The 22,215-nt window shown below is 36.9% G+C and overlaps 1 long non-coding RNA gene across 1 annotated transcript in view; it reads right to left on the reverse strand.

Annotated features, from left to right (window-relative positions):
* Positions 1–9,584: 9,584 nt before the first annotated feature.
* The window catches only part of LOC136162905 (uncharacterized), a 366,150-nt gene continuing 353,519 nt past the window's right edge, over positions 9,585–22,215 (reverse strand). The window contains exon 5 of the long non-coding RNA XR_010662174.1: positions 9,585–9,659. This is a non-coding gene — a long non-coding RNA (uncharacterized lncRNA). The remainder of the gene's footprint in view (positions 9,660–22,215) is intronic.

Raw genomic sequence — 22,215 nt, forward strand, 5'->3', positions numbered from 1 at the left:
CTTGCAAATAAGAACTACACTTGCCCACAAAATGGAAGTGTATTGCTATTGATTTTGTTCCACTATGACAATATGTGAATGAATTATGAAATGAAAGTTAGGATTTTTGAAAGCTAACCAGAATAAATCTTTACTTTCCCAGGATGAATGGCTAAGTGGCTCTTTTCAAGACTTGGATAATGGTTTCTAAATGAAGGAATGAATATCAAGAGCTTAGAGTGTTAACTCAAGCTAAGACTTTGAGGAGACCTTTGGAAATATTTAAAAAGATAGATTAGTGAAACAGTGAGGCAGAGATTAAGTGAACATGCTTTCAGATCTGTCATGTGGCATTACATCTGCCAGGTTATTTATTTTTCAGTGCCTACCCTATGATGAATCAAAACACCTTTAGGAGAATCCTTACTGAATAACATTGCAAAACGTCAAGAGATACTGGTCATCAATGTGACTTAATGGTTTAGGCCACACAATATTTTTAATATTTCTTTTGAATTATAATTACATAATTACTACTTGAGATATTTTTATGGAGATTCCTTATCAATATTTTTTAGTAAATGAGATTCTTAGTATATACAAGTTATGTTCCCTTTTGTGCTTATTTCAGAATTAATAAGGTAAGAAAGACACATAGAGCTCTCAGAATACATCTTTTGCCTAAAATAGTCCCTGAAAGGAGAAACATACTGTCTTCCTTTAGATTGGAGAAGAAGGAAGCTGTTTCAAATAAAGCACAGATTTCAAGGCTATCGTGAATGTTGTGCAGACTGCACTGCACACCTCCAGGGGGTGCCATTCACATGTAGGTCTGAGAACTACATGCACATACCGTACAAGGGCATTCAGTGGTCCTAGGTTTTCACCTCTTCTGCTACACCATCTTCTAGATGGCTAAGAATTTATATGAGGAAATTTTGCTACAACCTTAAGTTTGGGAGCAAACAGAGGTGTTGGAAAAATCAATTTTAATGGCATGGAGGCTTTAGTTGAAAAGTCAGATAGATGGATATGGTATTAACTCTGCTACTTGTTAGCTCTATGAATTTCGGCCTACTACTTTAATTCTTTGAGGCTATTTCCTCATCTGTAAAATAGGAATAATAATCTCTGCTTAATAGGATTCTTGTGAGGGTACAAAGTGATTATGTAGCAGCTTCCACAGAGTTTTAGTTCATCATCTTCATCATTATCATCTACAGAGTGCTAAGTAACTTTCAGAAATTCCTATCTCCTTTTCCATTCCCTTTATTCATTCATTCATATATCCGTTCATTCAACAAGTTTGTAGTAATATTCCATTAGAAGCAAGCCACTTGCAATGGAAAGTATAAAGATTAATCAGACAGATCTATAACTGTATAGATATTACCTCTAACAAGAGCAATCAGACATCATAACACTATATAGACATGAAAGTCCCAATGGTAACTGAATGACCAGAGCTGGGGGGGGGAATAAATCACTTTTGACTGAAGTGGGCGCCAGTGGTAAAGAACCTGCCTGCCAAGGCAGAAGACATAAGAGATGTAGGTTCGATCCCTGAGTTGGGAATATTCCCTGGAGAAGAGCACGCCAACCCACTCCGGCATTCTGGCCTGGAGAATTCCATGGACAGAAGAGCCTCATGGGCTACAGTCCGTACGGTGGCAAAGAGCCAGACACGACTGAAGCAATTTAGCATACACACACGCAACTTAATACAAGGAGCCCCCTTAAACTGGGCTTTGAAAGGTGGATATTTTTAACATTAAAAACTGGAAAAAGAAGCAAGCATTCTTAGCACAGGAAGGAAACAGAATAAGAGAAGATCAGTAACATTTCTCTAGGTTTTAGAATAATAACATTCCATCATATATTCAAACCCTAAAATGTCTAACCCAAAGGTTTTTAAATATGTCCTGCTTCCATGGGTCCTATCAGTGAGCCCTTTATGGCTGATATGGATTTCATGAGACCATGTTTGGGTGGCTTCACTACATAGCTGTTGAGGGATTTAGTAACTATCATGGCTACATAGCCCAGATACATCCCAGCTCTGCCATATAACAGCAGTGCAATCTCAGCAGAGTCCCTTGTCATATCTGAAACTTAGTGTCTTCATCTATAGAATGAAAATGATGACATTATCTAACTACAAAATTAGATATCTAGGGAGCTTTAGTAAAGTGCTGGCTTCACTACACTCAGTGTTCAGTAAAAGGTAGCAATTGTTATTTTATTTCTTCAAAACTTGAATTATAGGAACCACATATAAATATATAAAATCTCTAAATGTCAGTGCTTACAGTCTTGAAATTTATATACCAGACACTTTCAATTTAAATTTAATTTAAATTCAATTTCAAAGTTTTCAAAAAAAACTTTTTTTTCCCTTTGCATCTCCTTCTACACAAGGTTATCACACCACACGACCTTTATTGAATTAACTGTTCGATGCACTGTGTTTTCTAGAACTGCATTTACTCTCCTTCTGGTGTGATCTGCTAAATACTGGGATAGTTTGTGATGAAGACAGATTTGGCCTCTCTCTCTTGCTCATGTCCTTACCTCGGTCATGCCCTCACTCTGCCAGTTTCCTTTGTACAGACTCCAATGTATATGCAAGAGAGGAAGGAGTGTGAGCGTCAAAAATCATTTTTACTCTAATAAATACAATGCCTTAATAATATTCAATTTTGAGTACAAACACAGAAATATATCTGAAAGGTAAATGGATATTTTATTTTTCATTACCTCTTTTGACTAAGCATGAAATTCTGTCTTCGGGAAAAAAGAAAGCCTCTGATAGAAAGAACATGTGCAGCTGAGTTCTGTGAAAGGCAACACGGAAACCAATGGGCTGACACCAATGACTGGCATTTGAGTGGGTGGAAACCGAAGCCCCCCAAAAGTTGATGTATGATACAGTCCAATTGGGTAAAGCAGAGCTTGGTGAGGGGTGAAAAGTTGAATGAAATTGCATAAAATGAAGCAGAACATCACAGAGAAAGTTAATTTCCCTTCAAATCTGCTGCTCCAGGTCTGATACCCCCAAAGCATTTCCACTGTACTCCACATCACCCCAAATAGCAATATCCACTCTTCGTTTGGCAGTTCCTAATATTCATATCTTAAATGAGTCTATAAAATGAGATATTTTCTTCAACTGGAGAAAAGAATTTCTTACCTTCATGATATTTTGAATTATAGCACTTGAAAGAAAAATAATGAAAGACAAAGAAAAGTGAAAGGAAGGAAATTAAATCTACTTTTAATTAATGTAGTCCAAAAAATGATATTTTAGAAATAAAACATGCAATTTCTTATCTGTATTCATATCAACCTAATACTATTTTCTTTCCATACTATGATTAAAAAAATAGCAATTATGTGTGCTAAGTTGCTTCAGTTGTGTTTGACTCATTGTGATCCTATGGACTAAATATATCTTGTCAGGCTCCTCCATCCATGGGATTCTCCAGGCAAGAATAGTGGAGTGGGTTGCCATTTCCTTAATACCATTTTCTTCCCAATACTAAGATAAAAAAAAAAAATAGCATTTATATTTCCTTCTAATGGTTGTGCTCCAAACAGCACAGAACTGGAAGTCAGAAATCTTGGTGCTGAGTTTTACTTCTGTTACTATCTGAGCTACTAGGAATAAATCACATTATCTCATGGGGTTGACTTTTTATCAAAGGAGGTAACTTAATTAGGCAAATGCTACATGCTCTAGAAATCTAACATCTAATGTTGATATTTTCTGTGTGGATTTATTTCATTTCCCCATTCCCCCTCTTTTTCTCCACAGAGATAATCAGTTCAGTTTAGTCACTCACTTCTGTCCGACACTTTGCAACCCCATGGACTACAGTATGCCAGGCTTCCCTGTCCATCACCAACTCCCGGAGCTTGCTCAAACTCATGTTCATTGAGTCGGAGATGCCATCCAACCATCTCATCCTCTATTGTCCCCTTCTCCTCCTGCCCCCAATCCCTCCCAGCATCAGGGTCTTTTCCAATGACTCAGCTGTTGGCATCAGGTGGCCAAAGTATTGGAGTTTCAGCTTTAGCATCAGTCCTTCCAATGAATATTCAGGACTGATTTCCTTTAGGATGGACGGGTTCGATCTCCTTGCAATTCAAGGGACTCTCAAGAGTCTTCTCCAACACCACAGTTCAAAAGCATCAATTCTTTGGTGCTCAGCTTTATAGTCCAGCTCTCACATCTGTACATGACTACAGGAAAAACCATAGCTTTGACTAGATGGACCCTTATTCTCAAAGTGATGTCTTTGCTTTTTAATACACTGTCTAGGTTGGTCACAGCTTTTCTTCCAAGGAGCAAGTGTTTTTTAATTTCATGGCTGCAGTCACCATGCTTAATTTACATTTCTCCTTCATTTTGCACAATTCTGGGCCTCAGAAAGCTGTCTAGGTTAGTCATAACTTTTCTTCCAAGGAGCAAGCGTCTTTTAATTTCATGGCCGCAGTCACAATCTGCAGTGATTTTGGAGCCCAAGAAAATGAAGTCTCTCACTGTTTCCATTATTTCCCCATCTATTTGCCATGAAGTGATGGGAGTGGATGCCATGATCTTCGTTTTCTGAATGCTGAGTTTTAAGATAACATTTTTCACTCTCCTCTTTCACTTTCATCAAAAGGCTCTTTAGTTCTTTGCTCTCTGCCATAAGGGTGGTGTCAGAGATAATAGCACATAGCTAAACTGACAGGAATAAGAAATTGTTTCCTTTTTTTTTTACCAATAGCTTTTTTGAAGGGGTCATAGAAGATAAGTCTTGGAGGGAGTTTTAAAAATATGTTTTATGCTAATTATTATATGCTATAATTATATAATTACATATATACATTTATTGAGATACACTTGACATATTAACATTATATGTTTCTGCTATACAACATATGGTTAGATATATTATGAAATGTTCACCAATGTAAGTCTAGGTAGCATCTGTCACTGTATGGTAGCAATATTATTTTTTGTGAAAATGTTTTTATAATTTTGATATTTATATAATCATGTGTAATATTCAAAACAAAAATATATTTAAGTGCTTAAATAATAAAATAAGATCCTATAATTTCATTTTTAATTAAATTTTTTTATTGAAGTGTAGTGGATTTACAACTTTCTATCAGTTTCAGATATACAGCCTAGTGATTTAGTATTTTGTCAAATTATACTCCACTAAAAGTTATTATAAGATATGGGCTATAATGCCCTGTGCTATACAATACTTTTTGCTTATTTATTTTATAAATAGTAGTTTGTTAGTACAGCCGCTATGGAGAACAGTGTGGAGATTCCTTAAGAAACTGGAAATAGAACTGCCGTATGACCCAGCAATCCCACTTCTGGGCATACACACTGAGGAAACCAGATCTGAAAGAGACACGTGCACCCCAATGTTCATCGCATCACTGTTTATAATAGCCAGGACATGGAAGCAACCTAGATGCCCATGAGCAGACGAATGGATAAGGAAGCTGTGGTACATATACACCATGGAATACTACTCAGGCATTAAAAAGAATTCATTTGAATCAGTTCTAATGAGATGGATGAAACTGGAGCCCATTATACAGAGTGAAGTAAGCCAGAAAGATAAAGACCAATACAGTATACTAACGCATATATATGGAATTTAGAAAGATGGTAACGATAACCCTATATGCAAAACAGAAAAAGAGGCACAGATGTACAGAACAGAATTTTGGACTCTGTGGGAGAAGGCGAGGGCAGGATGTTTCGAGAGAATAGCATTGAAACATATATATTATCTAGGGTGAAACAGATCACCAGCCCAGGCTGGATGCATGAGACAAGTGCTCGGGCCTGGTGCACTGGGAAGACCCAGAGGGATCGGGTGGAGAGGGAGGTGGGAGGGGGGATCGGGATGGGGAATACATGTAACTCCATGGCTGATTCATGTCAGTGTATGACAAAACCCACTACAGTACTGTAAAGTAATTAGCCTCCAACCAATAAAAATAAATGAAAAAAAAATAGTAGTTTGTATCTCCTAATCCCTTACACCTATCTTGCCCCTCCTCCCTTTCCTCTCACTGCTGGTAACCACTATTTACTTTTTCTTTATCTGTGAGTCTATTTCTGTTTTGCTATATGCATTTCTTTGCTTCACTTTTTAGATTCCACATATAAGTGACATTATATAGTATTTTTCTCTATCTGATATATTGACTAGACATAATATCCTCAAGGTCCATCCATGTACTGCAAATCGCAAATTATCATTCTTTTTATGGCTGAGTAACTGTCCATTGTACTACATCTTTATCCATTTGTCTGTAGATGGACATCTGTGTTGCTGAAAAACACAAATTCATTTGTGTTGACATATATATGTTGTGCATATAATTGACTATTGTAAATGGTGCTGCTGTAAATACTAGGTGCATATATCCTTTCAAATTAGTGCTCACATTTTTTTCACATACATACCCAGGAGTGGAATTGCTAGATTAAGTGATAGTTCTATATTTAGCTTTTCTTTTTTAATTATTTTGAGGAACATCCATACTGAATTCCATAGTGACTGTACCAACTTATATATTCCCCTCAACAATGTACAAAAGTTCCCTTTTCTCCACATCCTTCCCAACACCTGTTATTTGTTCTCTTGATGATAACTGTTCTGACAAGTGTGAAGTGTTATCTCACTGTTGTTTTGATTTGCATCTCTCTAATAGTTAGCAATGCTGAACATCTTTTCTTGTACTTTTTAACCATCTGCATGTCTTCTTTGGAAAAATGTCTATTCAGATCTTCTGCCCAATTTTTGATTGGATTGTTTCATTTTCATTTAATATTGAGTGATATGAGCTGTTTATATATTTGGATATTAACCCCTTCTCAGTCATATCATTTGCAAATATTTTCTCCCATTCCATAACTTGTCTTTTCATGTTGTCAATGGTTTCCTTTGCTGTGCAACAACTTTTAAGTTTAATTAGATCCCACTTGTTTCTTCTGCTTTTACTTCTTTTGCCTTAGCAACAGTCCTCAGCCATCTTGGCACCAGGGACTGGTTTTGTGGAAGACAATGTTTCCACAAACCGGGGCTGAGGAGAGAGAGTTTCAGGATGATTCTAGCACATTACATTTACTGTGAACTTTATTTCTATTATTAATACATCAGCTCCACCTCGAATCAACAGCATTAGATCCCAGAGGTTGGGGACCCCTGCCTTAGGGAATAAATCCAAAAAAATGTGGTTTATGTTAAACAGTGTTCTGCCTATGTTTTCTTTGAGGAGTTTTATGGTTCCAGGTCTTACATTTAGGTATTTAATCCATTTTGAATTTATTTTTGTATATGGTGTATGTAAGGAAATGTTCTAATCTCACTTTTCTTTATGTAGCAGTTTTCCCAGCACCACTTATTGGGAAGAGTAACTTTTCTTCATTGTATATTCTCGTCTCTTTTGCCGTAGATTCATTGACTATAGGTACATGGGTTTATTTATGTACTCTCTATTCTTTTGCATTGATCTGTATGTCTGTTTTTGTGCTGGTACCATGCTATCTTGGTTACTATATCTTGTAGTATGCATAATCTGAAGTCTAGGAGGGTCATACCTCCAGTTTTGGTCTTTTTTCCTCAGGACTGCTTTGGCAATCCAGGGTCTCTTGTGGTTCTATACGAATTTTAGGATTATTTGTTCTAGTTCTGTGAAAAATGTCATGGGCATTTTGATAGAGATTATATCAAATCTATAGATTGCTTTGGGTAGTATGGCCATTTAAAAATATTACTTCTTTCATTCCAAGAGCATGGGGTGTCTTTCAACTTCTTTGTATCATCTTTAATTTCCTTCATCAGCATTTCAAAGCCTTCACACTCTCTTTCACAGTCTTAGTTAAGTTTATTTCTAATCATTTTATTATTTTTGGTGTAATTTTAAATGAGGTCTTTTGTCTTGATTTCCTGTTCTAATAGTTCATTATTACTGTGTAAAAAAGCAAGGTATCTGTATATCCTAACCTTACATCTGCAAGCTTGCTGAATTCATTTATTACTTCTAATATATTTCTGGTGGAGACTTTAGAAGTTTTTATGTAAAGCATCATGTCATCTGCAAATAGTGACAGTTTTACTTCTTCCTTTCCAATTTGGAAGACTTTTGTGTCTTTTCCTTCTCCAATTACTGTGGCTAGGATTTTAACACTATGTAAAAAAAAAAGTGGTGAGATTGGGTCTCCTTGTCTTGTTCCTGAATTTAGAAGAAAAGCTTTCAGATTTTTAATGTTGAGTATGATATTAACTGTGTGTTGGTCATAAATGGCCTTGTTATGTTGAGATGTGATTCCTCTATACACAATTTGATGGGAGTTTTTATCATGACTAAATGTCAATTTTTGTCAAATTCTTTTTCTGTATCTACTGAGATGACAGTGTGGTTTTTGTTATGTTATGTTGTGTACAATATTAAATGACTTGTTGATATTGAACCACTCTTGTATCACTGAAATAAACCCCACTGGATCATGGTGTGTTATCTTCTATTATACATTGTTGGGTTCAGTTTGCTAATACATTGTTGAGATTTTTACATGCATATTCACCAACAATATGGGGGTGTTGTTTCCTCTTTAATTTTTCTGGAGTATTTTGAGAGTGATAGGTGTTAGCACTTCTTTATATGCTTGGTAAAATCCCCCAGTGAAAATGTCCTGTGCTGGACTTTTCTTTGCTGGGAATTCTTTTTAATTACAAAATCAACTTTACTACAAAAGAGACATCGGTCTGTCAAATTGTCTATCTCTTCCTGGTTCAATCCTGCCAGTTTGTACTCTTCCAGGACTTTGTCCATCTCTACTAGGTTGTCCAATCTGTTGGTATATAATTAAATTGTTCATAATATTCTCTTATGATTTTTGGTATATCTGTGATATCAGTTGATATTTCTTCTTCTTCATTTCTGTTTATTTGGTCCCTCTCTTTTATCCTTGGTGAGTCTGGCTAATGATTTATCACTTTTTGTATTTCTCAAAAAACTAGCTCTGGGTTTCATTGATCTTTCTATTTTTTAAAATCTCTATTTTATGTATTTTCTCTCTGACCTTTATTATTTCCTTCCTTCTGCTGATTTGGGGCATTGTTTGTTCTTCTTTTTCTAATTCTTTTAAATAAGAGCTTAGGTTGTTTTTTGAGATTTTTCTCATTTCTTGAGGAAGTTCAGTATCACTGTAAACTTCCTTCTTAGAACTGCTTTTGCTGCGTCCCATAGATCTGGAAAGTTGTGTTTTCATTTTTTTTTTTTTTTTGTCTCAAGGCATTTTCTGATTTCATCTATGATTTTTTCATTGACACACTGGTTTTTTACTCCCATAATTTTTTATTTACTGGTATTTTATTTAGTCTCCATGTTTGTTTGTTTGTTTTTCCACTCTTCTTTCTGCATTTGATTTCTAGTTTCATACTATTGTGCTCCCATGCTCAGTCACTCGGTCATGTCCAACTCTTCCATGAACTGCAGTCATCCAGGCTCCTCTGTCCATGAATTTTTCCAGGCAAGAATATTGGAGTGGGTTGCCATCTCCTCCTCCAGGGGATCTTCCTGACCCAGGGATCAAACCTGCATCTCTTGTGTCTCCTGCATTGGCAGACAGGCTTTTTACCACCTTGGAAGCCCTACTGTGGTAAAAAAAAAAAAAAAAAAAAAAAAAACAAAAAAAAAAAAACAAGATATAGATATAGATATAGATATATAGGTATATAATCTCTATCCTCTTAAATTTGTTGAGGTTTATTTTGTGGCCTAGCTTGTGATCGATCCTGAAGAACATTCCATGTGCACTTGAAAAGAAAATGTATTCTGCTATTTTTAGATGTAATATCCTGTAAATATTTATTGCATTCAGCTGGTCTATTGTGTCATTTAGACTATTGCTGTTGTATTGATTTTCTGTCTGGATGATCTGCCCATGATGCAAGTGGTGGGTTTAAGTCCTCTATTATTATTGTATTACTGTCAGTTTCTCCTGTGGGGGATCTCGGCTCGTGTGGGCCAGAGACTGAGGTCCAAAGTGTCTCCAATGTGCTGTCTCTTGAGGTACCTGCAACTGTTTCCCTCAGTTGGCCCAGACACTGCCTCAGGTCCCCTTTGCCCCTCAGAGCCAATCACTACCCTCTGCCTCTGCCACCTCCTCCTCTGCTAAGGAGTCACACTACAGAATAGGTAGAGCCTGCATATACTCTCAGCATGTATCAGGAGGTGAACTGTAGTGGACCTCCCACCATCAGAGACCAGGACTACGTCTCAGGAGCTGCTTGAATAAGTGCCAACAGTGACCACTGCCAGCCATATAGGCTCTGCTCCAGGACTGGGCCATCTCCATGGACCACGGTTGGGTCCTCTTCCTGGTTTCAGTCACCAGAAGTCCAGTGCCACACCGTGATGTGGAACGAGCAGGGCTGGAGCCTTCACTTGGCTTGGGCTGGGGTGCACTGAGGAGGTTGCACAAAACCCAGAAACTATTAAAGCGGACCTCTGTCCATCCTATCAGGTGCAGGTCAATGAACAAATGCTCCTCACAAGAAAATATATGCTTCTCACAACCCTCCTGGTCCTCTAACCAGCCAAGGAGGCTCATCTCCACCACCCAGAACCAGAGAACTAGAGAACTCAGTCTGTGGTTCTCAACGCTCACTCCCCAGGATGGGTTTCCAACTGGGTATCTGCCCTTTTCCTCTGAGTCTCCTCTCAAAGGCACAGGTCTCTATCCCACCATTTTCCTTCCTTTCCTATCCAATTACATGTGTATCTTTCTTATAGCCTTGGTTGTAAGACCAAGACTGTTTCTTATATTCTTTCTCCCAGTTTCTAGTTAGTTTACAGTGTGAATTGTTCCACATGTAGACATAATTTTAACATGTTCATGTGGGGAGGTGACCTCCACATCCTCTTACTCTGCCATCTTGATTGACCCTTCTTGAAAAATCCACATTTAAAAAAACCCTCTTAAGACCCACCATTTAGAGGATAATGTATGTGTGTGACACAGTATAGACTGTTAAGTTTACAGATAAATACCATTTATTATTATTACTATAACCATTTGTAGCCAAGTACAGTCACTGAATTTGTGCTTTTGTTATATACCATTGGGAAAAAGTAACTACCTAAAGGTTTAGCACATTCTTTCAACTTTATTGGTAAATATGAATTGCTGCCCCATAATTTAAAATGTTCTAAATGTAAAAATGCCAATTGCTGCATACACTTTCATGTGGATTCTTTTAAGCAGTTACATAAGCCAAACTTCTAGAAATTCAGATTTGAAAGCTACTATCATATCCTTTACTTTAGTTTCTAAAGTTAATGCTACTAAATTTGGAAATCATATTCTTGTGTTCGATAAACACTGGTCTATAATATCTTAATGTCATCTAAACAATAAAACTATAATATAAATTTAATATTTCTTCCTGAGCAGGTTTCTTAATAGCATTCCTATTTAAGTAATCCATATTTTAGGGAAAAAAAATTGTTTCTATCCTAAACCAGTGTACAAGATTCAAGAATTCCCAAACCAGAATATATCCTTAACATGAACCAAACTCAAAAAAGTAAACAGAATGTTAGAAAGAAAATGAATATGCTGTTTCTGAAAAGAGGGGTAAACTGCATATTTTTCTATCAGTTTTGAAGGTCATTGTACTTTCTCTGAAATAAACACTAATTCTATGTTCTTTGTTTTGAGTAACTCCATGCTGGTTTGGGGAGTCATTTTAACAATGTACCTTTCTACTCTCCAGAATAACAACTCTTCTTATCTGCAATATCATATTTGTTTCTGGAAAATCCATTGAACAATCAAATATTATTTTCTATAGTTCTCTGACTTCTCTGCTCCTTTCAGGTGTTCCAAAATCTGAATTTCATTGTAAAAATTATCTAACAAACCTAATTCTCTTCCAAATATTACAGCAGGCTGCCCTTTTCCCATAATGCCATCCAGATGGCCTTCAACCCACATGAAGCTATTAGAAACACAATAATATTCCATAAAGTCCTTGTCCCATCAGCTCGCTCTTCTTATGTTCAGTTTATTTCCTCCAATATCACTTGCAGAATTCATATGACATTCAGGAAAAAAAAATCTGCAAAAATCCCCATCTTAAAGGGATCTTTACGCTTGTGTGCTTCTACAGGATTGTCTAACATAGAAATGAAGAAAGAAGAAAAAGATGGACTGGGTTATAAGATACTGATGATTAATGAGGAAAAACTGAAGGCATAATGTAAACCAAACAAGATTTTATTTTCTTGGGCTCCAGAATCACTGCAGGTGGTGACTGCAGCCATGAAATTAAAAGACATTTACTTCTTGGAAGAAAAGCTATGACAAACCTTGACAGTGTATTAAAAAGCAGAGACATCACTTTGCTAACAAAGGTCCATATAGTCACGTACAGGTATGTTCCAACATAAAGAAGGAACATAAAGAAGGCTGAACACTGAAGACTGATGCTTTTGAATTGCAGGGCTGGAGAAGACTCTAGAGAGTCTGTTGGACTGTAAGGAGATCAAACAGGTCAATCCTAAAGGATATCAACCCTGAATATTCATTGGAAGGACTGATGCTGAAGCTCCAATACTTTGGCCACCTGATGCAAAGACTCAACTCATTGGAAATGACCCTGAAGCTAGGAAAGATTGAGGACAGGAAGAGAAGAGGGTGACAGAGGATGAGATGGTTGGATGGCATTACTCATGTCCATGACTCAATGGACATGATTTTGAGCAAACTCCAGGACATAGTGAAAGATAGGGAAGCCTGGCATGCCGCAGTCCATGGGGTAGCAGGAGTCAGACATGATTTAGTGACTGAACAACAACAAAAAACCAAACAAAAGGCATTTAAGTGTACCAATCAAACACCATGGAATTTTAAAAATCAGGGAATTTTTAAGTGAGTGCTTAGTAAAGGGGGCTCCCCTGGTGGCTTAGATGGTAAAGAATCTGCCTGCAATGCAGGAGACCCAGGTTCAATCCCTGGGTTGGGAAGATCCCCTGGAGAAGGGAATGGCTACCCACTCCAGTATTCTTGCCTGGAGAATTCCATGAACAGAGGAGACTGGCAGGCTACTGCCCAGGGGTCTCAAGGAGTCAGACATGACTGAAAGGCTAACACACACACATATTAGGAAGGAGGTTGCCCCAGGATATTTCCCCCTACATACAAAAATTACTCTTCAAAGGCCTATAGTGGTTTACGATCCTAAAAACACCAATAAGAATAAATAAATCATAGCAGAGGGAACGTTCAGCAAGAATGTTGTCAGCCACTGGAATGAGAATAACGTGTTTAGGCCAACATCTCTAAGTCTGAGGTTAAATCAGAACAAAATGAGTATAGGTGAGCTTTAAGATAGCTCAAAATCCATTTCAGACCTCTTTTCTCTAAGTGAAAGAATGTGTCTGACCAGCAGATTTATTAAAGGTCAGTCCTTACTGAGTCATACTTACTAAGTAGTTAGAACTCTGTAGGGCTCAAGAAGGAAAATGTTCACCTTGAGTTTCCTAGACATCACCCTTGTCCTCCTTCTTTTTATCCTGTATTTACACCCATAAGGGGCAATTTTAGGTAAATTTTAGGTAAAAAATGTGGTTAAATGTCTAAACACACTTAGTTATATAGTACTGCAAGGGAAGTCAGTGGAGGCAGGTACAAATGCAGGGTCAATAACTTCCTTACAAATTTGACAACTAAAAATGAAACTGGATCCAAAATCATAATCATGCAGATGGGCTAGCTTTTGTCACTTGTTGTTTTTAAAAATGTTCCTGAGCTTAAAAACCAGAAATCAACAATTTCTTACTTTGGCCTAAGTACTGTGGTGTTCTTCCAGTCCACTTGTTGACATACAGTTTCCATGTTAATAATAGCTAATTATTTGGCAAAAACAACCAACAACCTATTTTCCCTCAATCTCACATAATTCAAGTGGCTTAGAAAAAGTGATTTTCACATGCAGTGGCTACTTTTTTCTCTAATGGATTATATAGATTCAGAACTAGACTATTTGATCAAAATCTGAAGACATTTTTATAACATTTTAGTCTTCAAATGTATTAAGGGAGATATACTGCTTGTTCTCTTAAAAAAAATTTTTTTTCCTTTAAAAAATCAAAGCAGATGCAAACTTATAAATTGACATTTTGAAAGGATACATTATTTCATCTTTAATGTGTTGAAATTATACCATTTATGATTTATTTACAATTTGCCCTGGTAAGCAGCTCCAGTTTCAGTTTCTTGCTGCCTCTTTACTTTTCTAAGGGGAGGTGGTTGCAAAAAAAAGAAAAGAAGATGTCTGTAGAGTATTTGACTGACTGAATTATTCTCATCTTTTCCTTATGTTGTAGGGATTTCAAGCCTCTTCTCCACTCCATACTAGTCGTGAAACAGAGCTTTAAAAATAAGGCAAGGTCTGAAGCTAGTAGACTGAGGCTACATAGAAATGATGCTTAAGCCCTGAAGCAATGACCACCTTATGACCTGGCACTAGTCTTTTGATTCTGCTCTACCAAGAGCTCTCAGAGTCCACTTTGCTCTTTTTCTGATCAGGGTTGTGATCTTTTGCCATTCCAGGGAGACCAGCTTTCCCAGAAAACTATGAGCTTAGGCAAGTCTAGTAGATGGATGTGTTTTTATTTGAATGCAGCCATACTCCTCCTGTCATTCAATATTCTCTGCTGAGGTGTCTGAACTTAAGTGGTTTGTGACATATCTGTGTTCCTATACTATTATTTACTCTATGTTAGCTCTTCCTAAAGGTTTTACTCTTAAAGAAAACTCTATATTACATTTAAAATGGAAAACCAATGTCTTTAATAGAGGGGTCTCTAAATGTTTTAGTTTACATATCCCATAGGTAGAAATGTTGAGCCTCGACATTCAGTCATGTATTGTTCTATTTATAACAATATACATGTATCACTATACAAATATATTATTCACATTATGATAAACAGAAAATTGTCAAGGATAAGTTAAGAAATAAATATAAATAGAAGTTCAAATATTTTCTTTTTGTACCAAAGTATACCGTCTTGCATAATTCCTAGAGTATATATGTCAAACACTGGTGGAAATTTTTTCCTAATATACATTAAAATAAAACCATAACTATTAAAATTTTAAAAGCTATATACTACCCACAATCAAATAGAGTACCATCAGCGGTATGAATATCACACTTTTCTACTTGCAGAGGAAAGAGCATAACAAAGAGAAACACATTCCCTATTCTCAAATAATACATTAGTCTCTTCATTTTCAAATCCTTGCCTTATTGGATGACTCTTTCTAACAAAAGGTTCTAATTCAAAAAATCAGAAGATGAGAAGAGAGGTCTTCAGAAAGTTAAAATGTTCATCCTATTCTTACATCTTCCATATAGCTCATGCTGACAGTCACAAACATGGATGTGATCACCATTATGCTGGACAGAAATGAGTCTATTTTCAATACTCGGATAAGGGAAAAGTTCCACTCCACCAAAGGATATAATTTCTAGTGCTTCAAAAACCAAAAAAGAAGATACTGATGCTGAGATCTGAAGAATAATCTACCAAATGAAGCTTTTTTCAATTGATAGAATTGACAGGCTTTGGGGTTTGGGGTTTGTTTGGTTTTTATTTGCTTTGTGCATCTTGAAAATCAGAGAGGAGCACCTCAGAAAGAACTAAATACTACTGACTACTAATCTAAGCATCTAGGTTATTTTTTTTTTCCAAATGAAAAACCTAAGGGTCAAATCTGTGATTGATCTAAAGCCACATGTTGGAACCAGAATTCAGAAACCAAGTTTGTTTGTATTCAAAGCCCTGGGCTTTTCCCAGTACATAACGATATTTTTGCTTATTTCAAACTAACGCTACAGAGCATTTACAAAGCTTCCTGTATCACATATAGCTCACTGGTTTACTTCTGAATATCACACATTGCATGAACAATGCTATAACAACAACAAAGAAAAGAATGCTATTTAATAAAGAAACTCACAATATCAAACTTAACATAGTGACTGTTTTCTTTATTTTTGTATGTTCCTTCTATATCATAAGTATAAAATTAACTATAGACAGGATAAAGATAAAGTTTATATTCAGATTTTTGACATTATATCACATACATCCTCTGTATTTCTATAATATCTTCAAAATAGCTATTTTATTTTTTTCAAAATAGCTATTTTAATGCTTGGATAACCTACAGATTTCATGAATTATAAGGTTGTCCTATCAGTAGGCATTTTGATTATCTGCAATATCATTTCATACCCCTGGGGCATTTATTTTGCAACTGAAAACTTGTACCTCTTAATCCCCCACACCTATTTTTCTCCTTTCCCCACCCTCTTAGGCAACTAGTATTTGTTCCTTGATTCCATGACTCTGTTTCTGTTTAGTTGTTTGTTCATTTGCTTTTTGTTTTAGATTTCACAAACAGTAAGTGGTTTATAATACTTTTCACACAAACATAAACAAACAAACACACAAAATAAAGAAAACATTTTTTTTAATCTTATAATACAGCACCTTGACAAGTACATAGCACTGTACAAACAGCTGACACACAGGGGCTGGCATCGAGGGCACTGGCGAGAAGAGTTACTGACTGTAGGAGGGAGGAGAGGCGGGAGATAGGAGAGCTGAAGGACTGTCAGCAAAAGGGGACGGCGGGCAAGCTGCCATTTCACTCATGCTTAACAGTAATGGCTCAGGTTCTGGTTCCTTGCTGGATTCAATTCTGTCTATTCTCCTGAAAAAACTCTCCAGTGATGCCTGGGTAGTAGTTCTTCTTTTCTCATCATGGATGGCATGGTAGCATTGGGTTACATTCTGAACAACTGCCGTGACCGTTGTGTACTGTTCTATGTTTGGGTCCTGTGCCTCAAAACGAATAGAGCCTCCTCAAACAAAGAAAATCTCCTTGACATTTCCTGTGTCGTAAATCTCTTAGGTTCTTCAGTTACTTCTTTCTCTTGTCTCTCTTCATCCTTTGTCTGGGCACATTCACATCTTTGAGAGTTTGCAACTTGAAGGTTTGTATGTAGAAGATTTACTGTATAAGTGAAATCGTATAGTATTTGTCTTCCTCTGTCTGACTTGTATTAATTAGCATAATACCCTCTAAGTCCACTCATGGTGTCATAACTAGTAAAATTTCATTCTTTTTCGTGGTTACATAATATTTCATTGTGTGTGTGTGTGTGTGTGTGTGTGTGTGTGTGTGTACCACATCTTCTGTATCCATTTGTCTGTTGATGAGCACTTATATAGATTTCATATCTTTCCTATTATAAATAACGTTGCTATGAATACTTGGGTGCATATATCTTTTCAAACTAGTGTTTTCTTTTTTTTTTTTTAAGATATATTCCCAGAGGTGGAATGCTAGATTATATGATAGTTTTAGTTTTAGTTTTTTGAGGAAACTCCATTCTGTTTTCCACAGTGGCTGTATCAATTTATATTCCCACCAACAGTGCATAAAGATTCCCTTTTCTCTTCATCCTGGTCAACACATGCTATTTGTTGTCTTTTTGATAATAGTCATTCTGATAGGTATGAGGTGATTTTGATTCTAGTTTTTATTTGCATTTCCCTGATGATTAGTGATGCTGAGTATCTTTTCTTGTGCCCATTGGCCTCTTTGGAAAAATGTCTACTCAGTTCTTTGACCCATTTTTTAATTAAGTTGTTTGTTTTTTGATGTTGAGTTGTATGGCTTCTTTGCATATTTTTGATATTAACCCCTTATTAGTTACATGGTTTGCAACTATCTTCTCCCAGCAGGTGGTCTTTTCATTTTGTTAAAAGTTTCCTTCATTATGCAAAAGCTTTTTAGTGTAAGGAGGCTCAGTTGTTTATTTCTGCTTTTGGTTCCCTTGCCTGCGGAGACATATCCAAAAGAATATATTGCTAAGACTGATGTCAAAGAGTGCTCTGCCTACATTTCTTTCAGAAATTTTATGGTTTCAGGTCATACATTTAAGTCTTTAATCCATTTTGAATCCCAGTTTGATTTTTTTTACATGTAGCAGTATAGTTTTTCTAACATTTATTGAAGTGGTAGGCTTTCCCCCTGTTGCATGTTTTTATTTCCTTTGTCATAGATTAATTGCTCATATAAGTGTAGGTTCAATTCTGGTTTCTCTATTCCATTCCATTTATCTATGTGTCTATTTTTGTGCCAGTACCTTACTGTTTTGGTTACTATAGCTCTGTTAGCATAGTTTTAAATCAGGGAGTCTGATATCTTTAGCTCTCTCTCCCTCTCCCATCCTTCATTTTTCTAATTTAAGAGAAGCAAGAGTGTTGCTTTCTTGCATGGTATTTTTCTTTACCTAGAAGAATGTACAATGTTATACATATTTACTTTCGAATGTGTTTCCTCTTTGTGGTTTATGGCCCTAAGTCTCTTTCCCATTCATAATTTGATTGGATCAAGCCTTCTTTACTGACCTGATCAGCAACATGTTTGCTAAGCTTTATCACTCACAGATGTATGACTTTGGATGTTACCTCAGCCACTTGTTACTGGATCCCTAATCTCTAAAATGAGAATAATCATCTCATAATGTTGTTGGGAACATCAAGTGGATCAATTTACATACCAAACTCAGCACATTTTCTGGTGCAAGATAAATCCTCAATAAAAACAGTATACTTTCCCTAAAATATTCAATATTATAAAGGCATATCCCTACTCTCCATTTTGCTCTTTATTAGAGCCCTTTGTTTTTCTATTCATTTATCAATTCATTAATTTACCAGATTGGATCTTTTTGTTTGTGCTTAACTCTTAGAAGAAATATTTTGATGGGCTCCTTTATAAACTGATGGGACACTTTGGGATTGCTGAATTTTAGGTCCAGTAACAAACTGTTAGCATTGTACAGAGAGACCTCAGAGCTCACAGGGCTGATCATCCACCCATGAATGTCACCCGGGGGTACTGAGGATTATGAATCAAACTCAAGATGTGGACTTTAATCTTGGGGTTTTCCTAGTAGGCCCCCACACAGACTACAGAAAGAATGATTATATATTATTTTATAAGCCATTTCTTCAATCCTTCCTATGGATACACTGTGCTGTGTGCTGTGCTTAGTCATTCAGTTGTGTCCGACTCTTTGCGACCCCATGGACTGTAGCCCGCCAGGCTCCTCCTCCATGGGATTCTCCAGGCAAGAACACTGGAGTGGGTTGCCATGCCCTCCTCCAGGGGATCTTCCCAACCAGGGATCAAACCCAGGTCTCCCGCAGTGCAGGCAGAATCTTTACTGCCTGAGCCACGAGGGAAGCATGTATAGGTTACTGTACTATGAAGAAAATAAAGGTGAATTCTCTACCTTTGGTGTCTCTTGATTTAATTCAAAAAACTTTCCTGAGTTATGTGCTCCATATACTTCACCCTCACAAGGAGGAATACAAAAGTTGTGCAGGTTGAGAGGATGGGGGTAGGAAAAATGTCAAATTCAGTTTTGACAATCTGAGACCAAGGGCTGGAAAATCATGCCAAATAAGCTGTTGGGAAAGGTTGGCGTGGAAGTCAGGAGAAGAGTATAGGCCAGAGCCACAGACAGTAGCAAAGTCACAGGAATGCTTGAGATGAGGCCAGGAGGTGTGCAGAGGAAGAAAAGAAAGGGCCAGAAAGGGAGCCAGGATGACAGACATGAAGCAGAGGGTTACACCAGAGAGGCTGAGAAGAAACAGGGTGGAAAAGAAAAGTCACAACTAAGTTGGCACAGATTTCAAGAGAAAAGACAGCATTTTAAGAAAGAGGAAATAGCTAACAGCATTAAATCACTATGAGAAGTCAAAGAACATTGGGGTTATAATGGCCTTCAGAGTTATAAAAATGAAGTGAACATGTGGCCATGATAAGAACATTTTTAGTGGTGGTTAAAAAAAAAAAAAAAAAAAACTAGAGTAGGTTGAGGAGCAAGTGGTAGTTAAGGAAATAGTTGAACCAGTGAGAGACAACTGGCTTTAAAATTTTTGTTCTGAAGGTGATAGATACATTGAGAAGAAGCTGAAGAGACAGGGGATGAAAGGAGGGTATTTTGGTTTGGTTTCTGTGTGTGTGTGTATATATAAGATGGGAGAGATGAGCATACTGAAATGCTGATGGGACTCAGTGTAGTTGAGACAAAAATGTGTGTGTATGTGTGTGTATTTATAAAATCTCTCAATATGTAGCAAACATCTATATTTATAAAGACATTAGCATCTTATGTTTTTGGAAAGCTCAAAGAGCTGGAACACAGTAAAAAATGTTAGATAACAACATATAGGACTCTGATAATCAAAATGGATTTTACAAATTCATGCACTAAAGTTTCTGGGCACCAATATGTGAAAAAGAAGGGATTTGTTGTCAAATATGCCTGCAGTCCAATCCTAAGTTACCAGCTATGTGATTTTGGATGATTTGCTTAAATTTAGTCACGCTCAATTTATTCATCTCTGTAAAAGGGATAATACAATTTTCTTAGTACATGTTTGAGCTGACGAATAATAATACTAACCACTTGCTGTCCACAAACCATGAGTCAAGCCTGTGTATCTCAGTGACATTAGTTACCGGAAGGACTACAGATGCTGTTGGAGAGGTACCTATTTATGCTATAGGAAGGGAGTTTGAATGGCTATTGATCCCAGCAGTCATCCTGGAACTCGCTTTTTAAAATAGCCCAAAATGCCATCTTGCCTTTTAACCATGACCTTCTGTGTCTAAGTAGGAAGGCAGCAAGAGGAGTCAAGTGAGTCTCATCAAATTTTGCCTGGGCTAGTCCTTTCAAGTCATATGAAGATACTCATTTTATCTTTTATGCTTTGCATGCCTTTTAATATTCCTTAAGTCTTTTGCTTTTTACGAGAGGAAAACAAGAATCTGGAATATGTAATGGCTTATGATAGAGACATAGATACGATATATTTTTATACAAATTAGCACTTGGAAATATTACTGCTTCATATCACATAATGAATGACATCTTGCCTTGAAAGATTATAGTAGGAAAGTGTAAAGAGTCATTTAGCAGGCTTCGCACAAGCATGCACACCAGAGATGCACTGTGCTTTCTTCTGCAGTTTCCTGTGGGTAGATTCTGCTCACCCCAATAGTATAGCAAAGCTCTCATCTTTGGTATCTTGTTCCCTGTATAACTTCTGTGCTATTATGCTCATGGTTGACTTCAATAACAACTGCTGACAGCCATTACATTTTCATGCTTTTATCCTGTTCTCCCTTCTCTTCCTCTATCCTTTCTACTATCTACCTTTATCTGCATCACATTTGTAAATTGTTTGGGTAACAGGTGACCTTCTGTAAACACCTCTCTCCTTACATGGAGTATTTTTGGAGTCACTGTTGTTGTTACGGTTTAGTTGCTAAGTCATATCCAATTCTTTTGTGATCCCATGGAGCGTGGCCTGCCAGGCTCCTCTGTCCATAGGATTTCCCAGGCAAGAATACTGGCGTGGGTTGCCCATTTCTTTCTCCAAGGGATCTCTCTGACTCAGGGCTTGAACCCATGTCTCCTGCATTGGCAAGTAGGTTCTTTACCATGCACTGAATCACCAGGAAAGTCCTCGGAGTCACTGCTGTTCCAAAAATTGTATGGGAGAGCTTGGGTTTTAAGATAACAAAAAATATAATAGCTCTCACTTACTGAGCACTTACCAGGTGCTAGGCAGTATCCCAAGAACTTTGTATACATACTAACTTGCACCATAACATTATGAGTTAGGTGCATGGTTATCTCACTAAATCAGTGAAGCCAATGAAGTATGGACTAGTTAGTTTGATTAGTTAACTTTCTCTGAGTCATCCAGAGATAAGTGGTTACATAGAGTTAAGCAATTCTCATGTTCTTTACAATTTTTCTGCTTCTGATGTGTCACCACTTATCTGAAGTCTATAATAATCACTCTCCCAGGTAAACAATTTTCACTATTACCATCTTAACTATCACTCTTGCTAAGTTGGGTGGATTTCTGAAACTGTACATGTCATGAGTTTAGAAAGCCACCAATGAACCTGCCCCTGACAGCAGCCAGATTTGTATTTTTAGTCATCCCCTTGAAATCCACCACCCTCTACTCCTTGAAGATTGTCTTGCATATAGTGGATGATTCCAAAAATACTGGATGGCTGGTTTTGAA

The sequence above is a fragment of the Muntiacus reevesi genome, chromosome 3 (genome assembly GCF_963930625.1).
Source record: "Muntiacus reevesi chromosome 3, mMunRee1.1, whole genome shotgun sequence".
Classification (NCBI taxonomy): domain Eukaryota; kingdom Metazoa; phylum Chordata; class Mammalia; order Artiodactyla; family Cervidae; genus Muntiacus; species Muntiacus reevesi.